At 42.0% G+C, this 18,291-nt stretch overlaps 1 long non-coding RNA gene across 1 annotated transcript in view; it reads left to right on the top strand.

The window, feature by feature from the left end:
• LOC106838541 (uncharacterized) overlaps positions 1-18,291 on the top strand; it is a 304,473-nt gene that overhangs the window by 266,172 nt on the left and 20,010 nt on the right. The window contains exons 7-8 of the long non-coding RNA XR_011503880.1: positions 1,499-1,664; positions 1,913-2,005. This is a non-coding gene — a long non-coding RNA (uncharacterized lncRNA). The remainder of the gene's footprint in view (positions 1-1,498; positions 1,665-1,912; positions 2,006-18,291) is intronic.

Below are 18,291 nucleotides of genomic sequence, written 5' to 3'. Positions count from 1 at the left end.
GGCTGTTTTCGCTGCTGTCGGGTTGTTTTGCACTTAGATAAAAAGCATAATACTCGTGTAAAATTATGTGTGGAGGTAAAAATCCATTTTTAAGATCATGCCAGATGTTAAAATATGGATAAAATTGGCATAGTCTTGGAATCCAAAGACGAAAAATCCTCCTTTTCATCTGGTTTTACCTTCTGCTTCTTAACAGCTGTTTATTCTGTTTTATAAAGATCTCCAAGTAGACGCTTAAGGGAGAAAGAGGAAGCAGCAGAGTAAGACGTGCTCTCTGATGCCGGTTCTGTCAACAACCCCCCCACGTGCACACACACAACCATGCACAAACACACACACCACATGCACAGACACCTCATGCACATCCACACACACCACATGCACACACACCACATGCACACACACATAAATCTGAATGGCTTGTTAACCATTGGGAACAGTGATCTCTAGAGCTGTGAATATAGAAGAAACTCATTTTCTAAATTCTGCGTTCCTCTAATATGTGATGATTTTACATTGAGTTCATATTATTTTTGCCATTAAGACCAATAAAGATGAAATGTAAAGATGACTGGGCACTAAGACACTCCTCGCATGGGAAGGTTTCCCTGTGACGAGCTATCCTCCTGGTTAAGTGACATCCACTCTCTCATAATTATAACAATTTATTCTCGTTTCCTCCTTGTTTTTGTCTTTCCCGGAAATGAAGAAAGTGGTCAGCATCTTCTCTAGATCGGAGAGACTGTGCATGTGTTTTCACTTTGTGTCGTGAAAACTTCAAATGTGTACAAAGTCAGCAGAAGACTCTAATGAACCCCATGCACCTGCCACCAGCGTCCCCCGTTGTCCACGTTCCGCCATTCCGGTTTATCTTCACCTCACCTACCTTCCACCCCGACCTCAATCAAATTAACTTATAAATAGTTCTTTTAGGTTTTGAGGCAAAATTTATATACAGTGAAATGCACAAATCTTAACATTAAAATTTTGGAAAATAGATGTGTCTGTGTAACCCGCACCCTATTAAGATACAAAACATTCCCATCACCCAAAAAAGTGCCCTTGTGCCCCGGCACAGTCTCCACCTCACTTCCCCTGAGCCAACGATTGTTCTGACTTTTCACCACAGTCAAGGAGATGCCTGTCCCAGAACTTCTGTTCATTGTGTTTCAATAGAGTAAAACTATTTCCGTTATAAGAGCTATACATGTTAGAGAAAATGTTGAGGGGGAAAAAAACCTAGAAAAACAGAAAGAAAATGGACAATTAATAGTCCCACCACACAAAGGGAAAAATAGTTAAAATTTTGTTTCCTTCTAGGTATAAATTTTGCTTGTTTTATGTATCTGTGATTGTTTATAAAATTCCATAGCAGACTTTTATCTTCACATTATTCCCATAATAATGTCGTATGAAAGTATATCTGCTGTAATATTCTCAAAGGAAAAAACTGTCAAACTAGAATTTAATATCTAAAAATATCTTTCAAAAAATGCAGATGAAATGAAGACTTTTGCAGACATACAAAAGGTGAAAGAATTCTTCAGCAGCAAATTCACACTATAAGAAACGGTAAAGGAAGTCCTTCAGGGAGAAAGAAAATGACATCACAGGGAAATATGGATCTGCACAAAGGAATAAAGAGTACCAGCAATGGTAAGCAGGTGAGTAAATACATAGGAACTTTATCTTATTATTCGATGTCTTTAAGAGATCACTGAGGCCATCCAGGTCCGGCTGAGAGGGGGTGGCCTCATGCCTCCCAGGTCCTATCCTCTGACAACTGAAACATCCCCGGACATAACATAACACAGCCAACACAAGAAGACTCTGGAAGGGGTAAAGAATCAACACGGCAGTGGGTTCCCTGTTTGGTTTTTTAAAATTTGTGTTTGTTCGTTTTGTCTCCTAGCATCTTGTGTGGGGTACCTGTAACTCAAAACTGTCAACAGCGTAGACCAAAAAGGCTCCAAGAAAAGCCTGCTTCCCCCAACCAAGGAGTCAGGTAAGGGCGACAATAACAGAAACTCTTGGTTGATTATATTTGCCCTACGCCAGCCAACCACCAGGGGAACCCCTGTGGCCTTCCAACCTCCTCCTCGGCTCCTGCGCAAAGTACTCCATTCCACCAGGCGGAGGGGGAGCTTATGTTCGCTCCCTGGGTGGCAGAAGCAGGCACTGCTCCAAGTCCCCCCCTGGGGTCTCGCTTGCAGGGTTCGGTAGCCCGTGAGCCTCCACCCCTCACCTGGCATCAAGACTGACTCAGGCAGTGTGGTTGGCTAGTTAGCACTCTGCTTTCCTATCCCCCACGTCGGCAGCGCCCAGAGAGAAGCTGAGCTTCCATCCCTGCCTGGCAGCAACGAGGCAGAATAAGGCTGTGTGAGGAACACGAGGTCAACAGGGCCTAAGGGGGCTGAGCTTACATCCCACTCAGTGGCAACAAGAGGATGTGAGCTGATGCCCTATTTTCATTAGGAAGGTACCATCTGGGCCGAGGGGGAATTGAACATCCATCCCTTCTGGAACCTATGCACTATTCCTAAACACAGTGGCTGCCTGCTAAAAAAGAAGGTTAGCTAGGATCCAGAGTCACACGGCATAGCTGCGAAAATGTCCAGGATGTAATAAAAAATCACTTATCATATGAAGAACCAGGACAATCACAACTTGAATGAGAAAAGGCAGTCAACAAATGCCAACACCAAGACGACTCAGATGTCGGCATATTCTGGAGAGTATGTTAAAGTAGCAATCATAAAATGCATTTCATGAGCAATTTAAAACATTCTTGAAACAAAAGAAAAAATAGAAAATCTAAGCAAAGGAATATAAGATATTAAAAAAATGTTTGAAATTATAAAACTGAAAAATACAGTAACTGAAATGAAAACTCAAAGGATGGGCTCAAGAGCAGTTTGGAGACAACAAAGAATAAATCAGTGAAGTTTAAGACAGATAATTAGAAAGTACCTGATTTAATAATAGAACGAAACTAGACTGGGAAAAAAAGAATAGAATCTGAGAGATCTGTGGGATGATAACAAAAGATCTAACATTGGTATCATGAGAGTCCCAGAGGAGAGGAGAGACAGAATGGAGCTGAAAAAATATTCAAATAAATAAAGGTTAAAAATTTCCCAAATTTGGCAAAAGGCATAAACCTACAGATTTAAAACATAGAACAGGGGCCAGCCCAGTAGCGTAACGGTTAAGTTCACTCACTCCACTTCAGTGGCCCAGGGTTCGCAGGTTCAGATCCCAGGCATGGACCTAGCACTGTTCGTCAAGCCACGCTGCAGCGGCATCCCACATAAAGCAGAAGAAGACTGGCACAGATGTTAGCTCAGCGACAGTCTTCCTCACAAAACAAAAAAAGAAGAAGAACAGATTCCAAACAGGATAAACCCAAATAAACCCACACTAAAACAAATTACAGTCAATTTCTTAAAATTAAAGACAAAGAAAAAAAGTGTTCAAAGACTTACTTATCAAACCATTCAAATGATAGTCATTTCTCATCTGAGAACACGGAAGCCAGAAAGAAGCGGCGCTGCATTTTACAAGCACTGATAGAAAATAGACGTCAACTCTGAATTCAATATCTAGCAAAACTATTCTTGCCATTTCTGAGTCTGGTTCTGATGCTTACTCAGTCTCTTCACAGTGCGATTTTTTTGGCCTTTTAGTATGCATTGTAATTTTTCCTTGATAGCCAGACATGATGTACTGGATAAAAGCAGTTGAGGTAAACAGGCCTTTAGCAAAGTGATGGTAAGGTATAGGGGGAGGGGAAGCATTCTACAGTCCTCTTGTTAGGTCTCAGTGTTTTAGTGAGCCTGTGCCTCTGAACCATGAGCTTCACAAGCCTTTCTCAGTCCCTCTCCCCTCTTAGGTGGGACGGGACGGCTAGAGTGGACTGGAGTTAGGTTAGTGCCCTTCTCCCAGGTTGGTTAGGCTCTGATAAAATTCTAATAATTTAGGCTCTGGTAAAATAGTTTCTCTTGAGGGTGACCTTGTTAAGAAGAACAGAATGCTCTGGCTTATTTCAAAATGCTCCTTTCCCCCTCCCCCTGCCAGAAGAACAAGGGGATTTTTCTCTGATATTCACTGTGAGAATGTGGTTGAGCTTCTGGAGATAACACTCACAAAAGACAAGGGCCACCCGTGACTGGGTCTCCCGGAGTTTTTGAATTCCAGATTGTGCCTCCAGCAATTCATCAATTACAACTCCGGTTTTCCTACCCCGGCACTGTTTCCCACAGAGGTTTCTGCTACTGTGGCAGTTTCTGCTCCCACAAGATGTGATTTGCTGTATTTGCCTGTCTGCCTGTCAAACTTAGGGAGGAGTGCTTTGCCCTGTGACTTTGTTTCTCTGACAGATCTGAAGAGAGTGGTTGATTTTTCAGTTTCTTCCTCTTTTTGCTTGTTGTTAGGACAGAGTGATGACTTCCAAATTCCTTGTATGATGAACTGGAAATGGAAAGTCAAATTATCCATTAGGAATGGAGGTAAAATAAAGACATTCTCAGATGAAGGGAAACTAAGAGACTACGTCACCAGAAGACCTACTCTTAAGGAATGACTACAGGAAGTGCTCTAAGCAGAAAGGAAGTGATAACAGAAGATTTCAAGACCTCAGGAAGTAAAGAAAAAGAAAAGTTGGCACGACTGTAAAACATAATCAATGGTGTAAACAAAAATAATAATGTGGCAGAGTAATGTTTATAACATACGTTTAAGTAAAGTGAATGACGAGAACAACATCAAGGCCAGGAGGGGAGAAAGGAGAGGGTACTGTTGTAAGCTTCTTACACTATATGTGAAGTGGTATAATATCACTTGAAAGTAGGCTACAATAAGTTAAAGATGTAGTCTATAAACCCTATGAAATACTAAAATAACACAACAGACTTACAGCAAATAAGACAAAAAAAGGGACAAAATTTAGTCATAGAAATACCTGGTTAATTCAAAAGAAGGCAGAGAAGAGGAAAAGTAGAGCAAAGAACAGGTAGGATAAATTTAAAAAAAAAACAGATAGGATAAATTAAAAAGAAAAAAAAGCAAGATGACAGGATTAAACCTAACCATGTCAGTAATTAAACGTAAATGGTCTAAACACCTCCAATAAAAGGCAGAGTTTGTTAAATTGAATTTTTTAAAAAGGCAGTTCTAACTATATACTCCTTACAAGAAAAGTACTTTAAATATAAGGAAATAAATAGGTCAAAAGAAAAAGGATGGGAAATGATATACAATGTGGATATACAATCTGGAGTGGCCATATTAATATAAAAGTAGATTTCAAGCAAAGAATATCATCAAGGGTAAATAAGGAAATTTCAAAAGAAAAGGGCTCAATTTACCAAAAGAACATAAGAATCCTAAATGTTTCTGCACTTAATAATAGAGATTTAAAATACATGGAGCAGAAATTGATAAAATCATAAAGACAAATAGACAAATAGACATTTATAATTAGAGATTTCAATTCCTCTCTCTCAATAATTGATACAACAAGTAATCAGAAGTTCAGCTAGGATGAAGACTTGAACAATACTATTGATAAAACTGACCTACTTGGCATTTATAGAACACTTCACCCAGAAACAGTAGAATATACATTTTTTACAAGGGCACTGGGAACATTTTCCAAGATGGTATATATTCTGAACCATGAAACAATGCTTAATAAATTTAAAATGATTTTAAATTTAAAATGATTCAAGTTATACAAAGTATGTTTTCTGAACAAATTGCAATTAAAATAGAAATTATTAACAGAAAGCCATCCGGAAAATTCCCAAATATTTGGAATGTAAAGAATTCAATTCTTGATAACCCACGGGTCAAATAAGAAATCAAAAGGTACAAAAAAGTAATTTTCAACATAAGGAAAGCGAGAAGACACTATATCAACATTTGTGAGATGCCACTACAGCAATACTAAGGGGGAAGTTTATAACACTAAACGTCTATTTGAGAAAAAAAAGAAAGATCTTGAGCCAATGACCTCAAGATACACTTGAAAAAATTAGATGAAAAGAGCAAATTAAACCCAAGTAAGCATTAAAAGGAAAATAACAAAGATCAAAGTGAAAAGTCAATGAAACAGAAAGCAGAAAAACAATAAGGAAGAATCAATAAAACCAAAAGCTATTTCTTTAAGTAGATCAATAAAATTTCAAAACCTCTAGTCAGACTGATGAGAAAAAGAATGATTCAAGACATAAATTAATCAATATCAAGAATGATAGAGAGGACATCACTTAGATCTTACAGATAGTAAAATGATAATAAGGAAATATTACAGACAATTTTATGCCTATAAATTAGAAAACTTAGATGAAATGGACAAATTCCTTTAAAGACACAAACTACCAGAGCTCACTCAAAAAGAGAGAAATAACCTAAATAGACCTTTCTCTGGGGAATAAATTGAATTTGTAGTTAAAATGTACCCATAAAGAAAACTCCAGTCTGAGATGGCTTCACTAGGGAACTCCACCAAATATTAGGGGAGGAGGAGTAACAATCCTCACAAACTCTTTGAGAGAACTGAAGAGAAGAGAAAGCATCCAGCTCATTTTACGAGCCCAGGAATTGCCCTGACTTCAAAGCCAGACATAGAAAACTACGGATCAGTTACCTTTATGAGCAAAAATGCAGCATTTCTAAAGAAAACAGAGAAAATTCAATCCAACAATATATAAAAAGGATAAAATATCATGACCAAATGAGATTTATCCCAGAACCCAAGATTGGTTTGATATGTAAAACCCAATCAATACAAGTCACTATATTATCTACAAAAAAAATCCGATCAACTCAATAGATACAGAAAAACATTTGACAAAATCCAACACTCATTCTTGATTTAGAAATCTTAGAAAACTAGGAATAGAAGAGCACTTCTCATTCTATTTGAGGAAAGCTATGAAAAACCGACAGCTAATATCATATTTCATGGTGAAACAATTTTCTCAAGACAAGACAGGAATGTCTACTCTCGCTACTTCTATTCAACAGAGTACTAGAAGTGTTAGCCAGCACAATAGGGCAAGAAAAAGAAATAAATGGCATAAGCTAGAAGGATTCACAGTTGGCACAATCACGTGTATACAAATTGTCATGAATCTACAAATAAGATACTAAAAAGTGAATTCAGCAAGGTTGCAGGACTCAGGAAAATATAAAATATCATTGTATTTCTATGTAACGTGTACCTGAAATACACATTCACACACACACATTTGGACAACCGGTTTTTGACAAAGAGGCAAAAACAATTCAATGGAAAAAAAAAAAAGACAGTCTTTTCAACAAATGACACTGGAACAATTGGATGTCCATGTGCAAAAAAAAATGAAGTTGAGCCCACAACTTGCAACGTATAAAAAAATTCAAGGTAGGTTATAGATATCAATGTAAAATCTAAAACTATAAACCTTTAGAGGAAAACATAGGAGAAAATCTTTGTGATGCTGGATTAGGCAGAGAGTTTTTAGACATGACACCAAACACACAATCCGTAAAAAATAAATTGATAAATTGGACTTTATCAAAATTAAAAATTTCTGCTCTTAAAAGACACTATTAAGAGAATGAAAAGACAAATCATGGATTGGGAGAAAATTTTTGCAAACCATATATCTGATAATGTGCTTACATCTAGACAATATAAAGAACTCTCAAAACCCAATAATAAGAAAATAGACAGCCCAATTAAAAATAGAAAGACAAAAGATTAGAGCAGACATTCTCCCAAGGAAGTTATATGAATGGGAGTAAGCACATGAAAACATGCTCAACATCATTAGTCATTAAGGAAATGCAAATTAAAACCACAATGTGATACTAATACATGTATTTTCAAATGGCTAAAATTAAAAAGACTGACCCCACCAAGCACTGGTGAGGATGTGGAGGAAATGGTGGGAATGTAAAATGATACAATCACTTTAGAAAAACAGTTCAAATTTCTCAAAAAGGTAAATATGCACCTACCACATGTCTCAGCCACTCCATACCAAGAGAAAGGAAGCAGATGTCCATGCAAAGACTTGTACACGAATGTTCATAGCAACTTTATTTGTAATAGTCACAAAAGGGCAACAACCCAAACGGTGGTACATCCATACAATGGGCTACTCAGCCAAAAAAAAAAAAGGAAGAAATGATTTATTGATAAACACAATGTGGATAAATCTCAAAAATAATTATGTCGAATGAAAGAAGTCAAACCAAAAAACCCCTATGTACTGTATAATATATATATAAACTATAGAAAATGAAAATCTTTGGTGACATGAAACAAACACGTGGGGATGGAGGGGGAAAGGGAAGGGAGGCCTGGGAGAGAGATTAGAAAGGTGCATGAGGTAAGTTTTTTGGGGGGTGATGGATATGTTAACTGTATTGATTGTCATAATGGTTTCATGGATATATACATATGTGAAAATTTATACAGTTTAAATATGGGCAGTTTTTTGTATGTCAATTATACTGCAATAAACCCACTCCAAAAACAAATAAAGCAATGGCAGATATCAAGACTTTACCATCATAGGGCCATTCTCTATCTGGCCTGCAAACAGGTGCACACAAAATATATACATTTAACTGGAGTCTGCCTGACAACGTGTCTGTAAGATTATGCAAGTCACTGTGAGAAAGAGAGAAAAATTATGTTAGAAACCACCAGAACACAGTTGTTTCCACACACTTTTTTTGTTTTTCAGATCTGGGTTGTCTATAGCATGTGGCTGCCAGTTAACCCAACTTGGGGCTTTTCTCTTTGGTTTAGAGAATCTGAAATTGAGCTCTGCTCGAGTGAAGTCCGTGCAGTGGTTCATGGGCACGGAAAGTACCTAGGTCTGACCACAAACTAGAGTTCCTTACGACTACATCAATGTCAAAGCTAATTACTGTTCCCTAAGTTGTTTGTTTGTTTAAAAAAAAATCCCATGGTCTTCATTTTGATCACTTAAAAATAATCTATAAGACATGCTTCTTTTCTGTTATAATTTCCTAACATTTAAGATTTGTCTGTTTTCCCTCTGTGGGAGATCTTGTTCTCACGAGAGAATGATTCCAACGTTCTGCTCAGTCCCTCCTTCCTTTTTCTGCTTCCCTGAGCAGAACTTCCAACCCAGCTGGTGTGAAAGGGCCCAGATTTAAGGGCTGTTCTTGGCACCAAATGTGCCAGATCTTGTCACTAAGGTGGCCTCGCCTGGACATAGCCATCTAAAGCAGCAGTCTCCTTCTTGCCAGAAAATCTTGTGCCTCTGCAAAGCCTTTTCTAGAATTAACCACACCACCGTGAGGTGGGGAGGAGGGACAGAGCTCCCACGGGCCCAAGCTTCTGGAACCCATCGGCTTTGTACCACACCCCTGTTTTATAATATCCGTGGGGAACCAGTGACTTTGCATCTGTAGAAGGGGACGAGAGCACTGGCTGCATTCTGTCCCTGTGCTGAAAAGGATGCTATGTCAGAGAACCACTCCAGCAAACTTCCAAGGTCAGTATCACCCCATGTTACAGATGAAGCTCAGAGGGCCTCAGCAGCTCACATGCTCCAGGTCTCAGTAGGAGGGGGCAGGGCAAGGATTTGAATCCAGGCCAATCTGGCCAAAGGACCCACATGCTTTCCTCAACTCAACACGCTGCTTCACCACAACTGCTGGGTCAACACCACTCCCCATGTCTGCCAGGTTGCGACCACTCCTGGTGACTGCCAGGCCACCACCACTTACCATGACCACTGGATTACCACCACTTCCCGTGACTGCCAGGTCACCAGCATTCACTACAACTACCAGGTCACCCCCACTTAGCCTGACCTCTGGGTCACCATTCTCTCATGGTCAAGTCACCATTCCTCACTACTATGGGTCACTATGCTTTATAATCACCTTTATGGCCACTAGTAGATTCTGCTCATCAGTATTTTCTACGTAATTAATACTTTAGATGTTCAATTGCAAGATATACACAATTTCCACTGATATTTTCTGGAGGAGCTGACAAACCCAGACTCAAGAGAATGCCTCTGGAACCTTCTGAGATGTTACCTAACTATACAGAAGCCTGGGCCTCCTGGATGTCAGGAATGCTGTTTTTATCCACCAGGTTTCCCTATAGATAAACCCATCTGTCCACGAAGTCACCAAGTTAGGCAAGGACGCTTCACACTGAACCTGTAGGCCAGGGCAAGGAGTTTGGACTTTAGGTTAAGGTAGGGTTTTGCCCAGGGACTGGGATATGATGAGATCCTTCAAGAAAGGAAGCTTAGAGAGCAGCCCAGAGTCCATTGCAGTGGCCCAGGTGAGAGAGGGGGATGACCTGGACTTGAGTGGTGCTGGTAAGAGTGAAAGAAATGGATACATCCAGACATCGTTTTAGAGGTAGAGTTAAGCTAGACTTGATGAAGAACTGGACGTGGGGAGTGAGGATAAAGAGAACCACGGCTGACCTGTAAGATTTTGTCTTGAGAAATTTGAAAAGCCAAAACAAGAAAGAGTGAGGTAAAATCAGACTTGGGAAAATCTTGTGCTTTGTTTGGGACAAATTTGAGTTTGAAACGCCTGTTAAAATTGAAGTAGAGTAAACCACGGTGTCCATGAATATGGACGCCAGATGGACATAGAAATTCAGGAGTCAAGAGCACATAGATAGTACTTAAAGCCACGAGAGTGGATGAGGTCACCAAGAGAGGCAGTGTCGTAAAGAAGAAAAGAATTGTTGGGCTGAACTTCGAACAGGGCAGCGCTTAGAGCAGAGGCAACAGATGGGGCCAGAAGACTAAGAGAGAGCAGCCAGTGTGGTAGGAGGTAAGCCAAGAGTGTATGGTGTTCTGGAAGCACAAAGAATAAAGAGCATTAGGAAGGAGGAGTGGTCAATTGTGTCAAATAAGATGAAGACTAGCATGTCCACTGAATTTGGTATTAATAAATCCCGGCAGGTTGCCATAAACATGGTCCCATCTAACCTATCTAAAAGAATACTGTTCATTCTCCATCCAGTTAATAAGCACCTACTATATGCCAGATATCCTTTCAGGCACTTGGATGCAGAGATTAATAAGACATGGTCTCTGCTCTCAAGGAGTTCACAGTGGTGAGGAAGAAAGAGGCGATAACCAGTGTTTTCACTGCATTGTTATCCAACTGATCCTGCAACGACCACGTACATCAGTTATTGCCATTTGCCATTTTACCATCGAGGAAAGGGAGGCAGGGAGAGGTCAAGATATGCCTCAGCTATTCAATGACAGAACCAGGCCTTGACTATGACATAAGACTTCCAAATAGTGATTCACACAGGTGACTGGAAATGGCCAATGGCCAGGCATCTTTGCACTAGGGGGACCGTTCACCTGAAACCTGGATGGACACAGGACAAGCCTGATGATTTCTTGTCCAGGTAGGGCAGCTCCAGGCCCAGTGCCCACTACCACCCACCAGAAGACTCTTAGGCTACACCCACAGGCAAAGTGATTTTTGACAAAGGTGCCAAAATAATTCAAAGGGGAAAAGGAAGTTCTTTTCGATAAAAGTTTCTGGAGAAACTGGATATCCATATGGAAAAAAAAAAAAGAATCTTGACCCCTTCCTCCCACCACACACTAAAATTAACTTGACATGTATCATAAATCTAAGAGTGAAAACTAGAGCTATAATTCTTCTAGAAGAAAGGGTGGGAGGATTGGGGTGGGCAAAGATTTCTTAGGGCACACAAAAAAACAGTAACAATAAAATTAAAAGATAAATATGACTTCATCAAAATTAAAACTTCTGTTTATTAAAAGGCATCATTAAGAGAGAGAAAAGTCCAACTGCAGGCTAGGAGAAGCTCCTCACTACCTGTATCTGCCCAAGGACTCAAATCCAGAATATACACAGAATTCCTTCACATTAAACGCCAGCGGTTTTGAGTGCATGCCCCTAAATCAATTCCCTCTTTAAACAAATTTTCAAAAGGGGGCAGCTTTTGGGAAACCATGCAAGTGGAAGCAGGAGCTGTTCCAGCCTTGGGAAGGGCCCTTCTACCCGAGAAGAACACCCCTGACTGACGGAGAAAGGATGGTCCCTCAGCCATGTTGCTGCCAAGAAGATATAGAGTTTGGGGCCTGAGAACTTTTAAAAATTAAAGCCAGTTGATGTTTGCTTTTCTTTTCAAGCGGCAGCCAGAAGAACCAGCAGGCTCTGTGGCTCAGGACTTCAGACTTACCATGACATTTGCTAAGTGTATTAGTCAGGATTCTCCAGAGACACAGAACCAGCAATACACAGAGCAAATAATCCTTTGTTTTAAGGAATTGGCTCATATGATTATGGAGGCTGGCAAGCTCAAAATCTAAAGGATGGGTCCTCAGGCTGGAGACCCAGAAAGAGATGATGCTGCTGTTCACGTCTGAAGGGAGCCTGCTGGCAGAATTCCTTCTTGCTCTGGGAAAGTCAGTCTTTTGTTCTAGTGAGGCCTTCAACTGATTGTATAAGGCCCACCCACGTTATGGAGCACAATCTGTTGTATTCAAAATCCACCAATTTAAATATAGATATTTAAATACATTTAAATGTAAATATTATCTATTATCTAAAAGCACCCTCACAGAAACATCCAGAATAGTATTTGACCAAGTATCTAGGTACTGTGGCCCAGCCAAGTTGACACAAAATTAACCGCTGCACACACCAGGCACACTATTGAATTGAATCCACCTAGAGAAACATAATGAGAGATTGAAGGATTTTCACAAAGTCTGGATGCAGCTATAGCAGCACAGCAGGCATTTGGCGAGCTCACAACAGTCTTCCCAGACAGCACATGTCTGATGTTGAGGCTGACCTCAGCCAATAGGGGAGATGCTTTTCACTTGGTGAGATGAGCTCCTGTTGGTGGAAGGCAGCGTGACTCAGGGGGATGGAGGGAAAGACTGACTGATTTAAGGTCATATAACCAAGACAACTGGATAGCTAGTGAGGCTCTTGGCAAAAAGGATATAAAAGTATAGGGAAGACAGAATCAGACTTAACCTACTGGCCATTGTGTTGACTGGAAAATGATGTATGAATGACGAAGACCGCCTGCAGGGGAGGGGCCCCGGGACAGGCACGCATTCAGAGCTATCAGTCAGAGGTTGCCCCAGACCAGATGGTACTGAAGAACAACAAAAATTAACATAAGATGGAAAACGGCAGAAGAAAACGAATGACCTGCCCTTCCTTGTGGGATTATGAGAGGTTTTAGCAGAGCTAGCAAAAATGGCAAAAGAAAAACCGCAAAGAGAGCCCAGAAAGCCGAAAGGGGAGGGACCTTCAGGGCCCAATGCCCACTCACTGATGGGGCCCATCTGTGGACCATCTCGAGGAGCCCTAACCTTCCCCACCTGCAACATATGCGTGGAATAGATATTAAAGAAAAGTGAGGTTAAGAGTTGCTTGCCCAAATTCCATTTTCTGACTTTGTACCTGCGAATTCCTGTTGGTTTTGCTGGAAATATAACTACTGTAATGGAGTTAAGAAATGCATAAACGGTACTCTCCGTCTGAAAATCATTCTAATTAACTTGTGATCTTTTGCCCAGTTAAATACTTAACATTTTTTAATGTCGGATCTTGTTTAATCTATCTCTTATTTCTTCTCGTCGTCATAGAAGAAACATGGTGTCTTCACTTTTGATACTTAATTTCTTTGAAAATTTTTGCGACACTGAATTTTGTTTCTTATTTTTTCTACCAGTTATTTGAAAAATTAAGGTTTTCATGCTGATGATCTGGAAGGGAAAAAGTATAACTCCAAGTAATTTTCTTATTGCTGCCATGAGAAAAGTAATAATCACGCCGATTTATTTTGGCAAAAAAATTTTTTTAATGGGCAAAAGACTTGACTGACCAGCAACTTCACAAAGGAGCATATCTAAATGGCCGATAAGCTCGTAAAAATGTTCTCAACCCATTATTCATCAGGGAAATGTAAATTAAAACCAAGGAGATACCACAACACACCCTCTCCAATGGTTAAAGTTAAAGAGACGGGCAATACCGCATGTTGGTAAGCACGTGGGAGAAGTGGAACTCTCGCTGCTGGAGAGAATGCAAAATGGTACAATGACGTTGGAGGAGGGTTTGGCGTTTTCTAGTAAAACAAAACATTCACCTCCCAAATCACCCAGCAATTCCACTCTTGGATGTTTATCAAAGAGAAGTAAATGTAAATGTCTACAAAATGTTCATAAGCTTTATTTGTGAGAGCCAAAAATCAGACACAACCCGTATGTCTATTAAGTGTCTATCAAGACAATCCAAATTGTGATATAGCCACACGGTGGAAAACTACTCAGCAATGAAAACGAACAAATGACTGATCCATGAAAACTTGGATGAATCCCAAAAACACGACGCCAAGTGAAAGAAACTGGATACAGAAAGACTATATACTAGACGGTTCCATTTTTATGAAGTTTAAGAACAGGAAGACCCAATACTATGATAGTAGTTAGTCAGGTAGTAGTTACCGCTGGGCTGGGGGGGAGGATGTTGACTGGAAGGGACAGGAAGGAACCCCTGGGGTGATGGAAATGCTCTGGATCCTGATCTGAGTGGTCGCTGAGAGGCAGAATACATAAGTAAGATTTGTGCATTTAGTGTGTGTAATTTATGTGCCAGTTTTAGAAGATGTAGAATGAAATAAAGGTGGGGAACAGGGAGCTATGCTTTTTCCATTTTCTACCATGTGCCAGAAGGGAGCTCTTCTGGGGGCGGGGTGGGGGCTGAGGCTCCGGCAGCTTGGAGAACTGGTCCAGGCCCAGATCTGGCTTAGGACCAATGTCCGGCTGGTCTTCTCTTCAGCCACTGGGAGCAGGGCCTCTCTCCATTTGACACAGCAGCCCAGCCCCAGCTTGGCGGCCTGCAAGTGATGACAGTTTCTCTGTCGAAAGTGCCGGAAGATGGCCCCTCCCTTCACAGTGTGGTCACCTCCTTAGCCAGCATCTGCAGGTCTCAGAAGACATTGATAGCACCTAACCACAGCCCAGGGGACTCTCCATGCCTGGCTATAATGAGATATCACCAGGGTGACCTCTCAGGGGAGAGGCGGCCCTGCTTTGAGACTGCACATTGAGCTAGGACCACCTGCCCCTGCTGCTCTCCCTGGGCAGAACTAGGGGACAATTCTTACTCACTAGGCTACTCTGGGCCAGGCCTCTAATCAAGAGCTTTCTCTCTCATGTGCTGGTGCCTTCACCCCTCAGTGTAAGTCAGGACTCGTACGGCAAGTGGCAGAGGCTGCAGGGTTGCGGCCGTGGGCTCCAATCTCTCCCTCTTTCCCTCCTTCCCTTTCTCTCTTCAACTCTACTTTCCCTTCGTGCTGACTTTATTCTCTGGACCACTTTCTTGCCTCATCCTTACATCCTTGATTTCAGAATAAGAGACCTTCTCTCTCCCGGGGTCCATACCAGTTACTCCAAAAGGACTGCTATTGCGCAGTGCCAGGACCAATCACTACAGCTCAGGCATGTGGCTTTCTGATTGGCCAGTTGGAATATGGGCTCACCCCCTTGACTGGCAGTCTCCCCTGCCTGCAGAAGGGGAAAGAACAGAGCTGGATAGAAAGTGAGTCCACGAGTGCAGAGAAGGTGCCAGCGTCCATTCCTGGTGTGCATTTCACGGACAGGCGATCAAGTGCCTTGAGCCCAGATCCCAGACAGTGGGGCTGTAAGTGGTGGAATCGAGATGAGACCTGTCATGATATGACAGGGGCCAGGGCACGTGAACTGGAGACCCCTGCGTCCCACTTTGACACACGGAGGTCAAGCCCAGGGCCCCCGGGTTTGTGGTATCCCTGCTCCATTGGGTTGGAAGCCGTGGAGAAGACACAGTCCCAGTCTAGACTCCTTCCCCTCTCCATCCCCCACACTGGCTGAAATCACACTAAGAGGGTTTCTTTCTGTGAAAACAGTGAAATTGATCTGGGCTCTTTTTGAAGATGGGGTAGAAGTTCTCTTTTGGGGCAGGTGCAGAAAGGGTTCCCCTGCTGGGAGGGAAATACACGTGGTGGGGAGGGGAACCCTGGCTGGGAGAGGAGGGGACACACACCACATGCAGGCTCTGCTTGTCTTTACTCTCCTGGAAGAGAAGTTAGGGGTGAGGAGGGAAGTAGGGCAAAGGAGAGGTCGTAGTTTCCCTGTTTAGGAAACCCTGAGAGGGAGCCCCCTCAGACGAGCCCCACCGCCTGGGGGCTGATGCCGGGAGACCAGCAGCCTCCTCTTGTAGGCTTGCCCTCGGCTGTCAGCTTCGGTTGCCAGCCCGGTACACAGGGGTCTTTTCCTCGGAGCCTGAGGCTGCAGCTTCTCAAGCTATCTGTACCCAAACTTCTGAGGGCATCTCCCTCCGTCATTATTCCTGGAATGATGGCTCATGGGGGTGGCATCAGTTCTGCCAGGGCTCATGGGAGGGATTTAGATAAGCCTCGTGAAAGTGATGACTCCTGAGCTGGGTTTTGAAGGATAAAGAGGAGTTTTCCAGTTGGCCGTGATGGGATTGGGGGCAGAACGTCTCAGGTGGGGGGACTGGCAATGGGAACAGCAGGTAAAGTCCTGGGAATTGCTGGCTCTTTGCTGTAGTGGGAGGTAAAGGCGAGGCCTCCAACAGAGAGGAGAGGAGAGGAAGGCAGAAGGCAGACCCCAGAGCCCTGGGTCATGCCGCCCCCAAATTCAGTGTGAGCTCACCTGTACGACCACTGCCATTTTCCACCACCTGGATCACTATTAACCTAATATTTTTCTTCAAACCAACTAAGAAATAAATTTTATTCCACCACCCCAAATGGAAAATCATCTTACTTGTCCTAAATAGAAGATAACCATAAAAATAGAAATATAATTATTAAAATAAAAAAATTTCACCCTTATGCCACCTAAACCCATCTGGTGTGTTATACACTGCATTTTGGAAAACCGCCATGGGCAACAGGGAGCCAGGAGTGGACTTTAAGCAAGGGAATTGATCAGATTTGTGTCTTAGACCAGTCTGATGTGAGGGTGGTGAACCAGTAGAGGGCCAGCCCAGAGGAGAAGGCAGTTAATCAATTGTCTATTTTTACAAGCGCTGTACAGATGTCCTTAAAAAAAAAAAAAGCAAAATTTTTAATTTATATGTCCTTAAAACTAAATTCTTCCTAAAACTAAATTGGGCGTCCCTTTCTAGAAGCTCACTATTCCTAGCAATTGGGAATTGTGCAAATGGCCATTTGATACAAAGCACCATTTTATTAGGAATGGCCAGCCCAGTTCCCACCTGGTCCTCAGGCTCCTCATCTTTGAGGGGTGAGGTTAGAATCCAGGCTCTCCAAGATTCTGGGTGTGGGTGTGAGCAAAAATCTCTCTGCTCTTTTCAGGGCTGAACTCACGAATAGAGAGGGAACTGGAGATGGCTGTGACTGTGGTTTGTGAAGCCATTCACTCAGGGGGACAGAGAGCTTATCTGAAGGTGGGGAGTTCTCTATCTTTCCCCCATTCAAGGCACTGAAGCCAGGTTCTCCCACAGCACTTGGGCCATGGCTGGTCCTGGGTGTCCAACGTTCATTGTTCTCAGCAATAACAGAGAAGCAATGGTCTCTGTGTGCAGGTCTGAACACTGGGGCATCTCATGGAAATTTCATTGCTGTGATGGCGAATTTTATGTGTCAACTTGGCTAGCCATGGTAGCCTGTTATTTGGTCAAAACCAGTCTGGATGTTGCTTTGAAGGTATTTTAAAGATGTGATTAATATTTAAATCAGCAGATTTTGAGTGAAGCAGAGCTGATTACCCTCCATAGTGTGGGTGGGCCTCATCAAATCAGTTGAGGGCCTTAAGAGAGAAGAGTGAGGTCCTCCTAGAGGAAGAAGGAATTCTGCCTCCAGATGGCAACATAGAAATTCTGCCTGAGTTTTTAGCCTTTGGACTCAAGACCCCAACAGGGACTCCTGCCAGAATTTCCAGTCTGCCCTGCAGATTTCAGACTATCTATCTATCTATTTATCTACATGGGTGTATATATACCTGCGTCCTATTGGTTCTGTTTCTCTGGACAACCCTGATTAATACGCTTGCCGTAACCTGGAGCGATCCACAGCACCACGTGTTTTCTTTGTTGTTTTTAATCTATTGCTGCCACCCCAAAATGTAGTGGCTTAAAATAGCAGTCATTTTATCATCTTTCATGATTCTTTGGGTTGACTGTGCTCAGCTAGGCAGATTTTCTGTTCCATACGACACTGGCAGGGAACACTCATCTGGGTCTCAACTG

Source organism: Equus asinus, chromosome 6 (genome assembly GCF_041296235.1).
Source record: "Equus asinus isolate D_3611 breed Donkey chromosome 6, EquAss-T2T_v2, whole genome shotgun sequence".
In the NCBI taxonomy this organism is placed as follows: domain Eukaryota; kingdom Metazoa; phylum Chordata; class Mammalia; order Perissodactyla; family Equidae; genus Equus; species Equus asinus.
The sequence above is the reverse complement of the archived record's forward strand: the minus strand, read 5'-3'. Positions and strand labels throughout refer to the sequence as shown.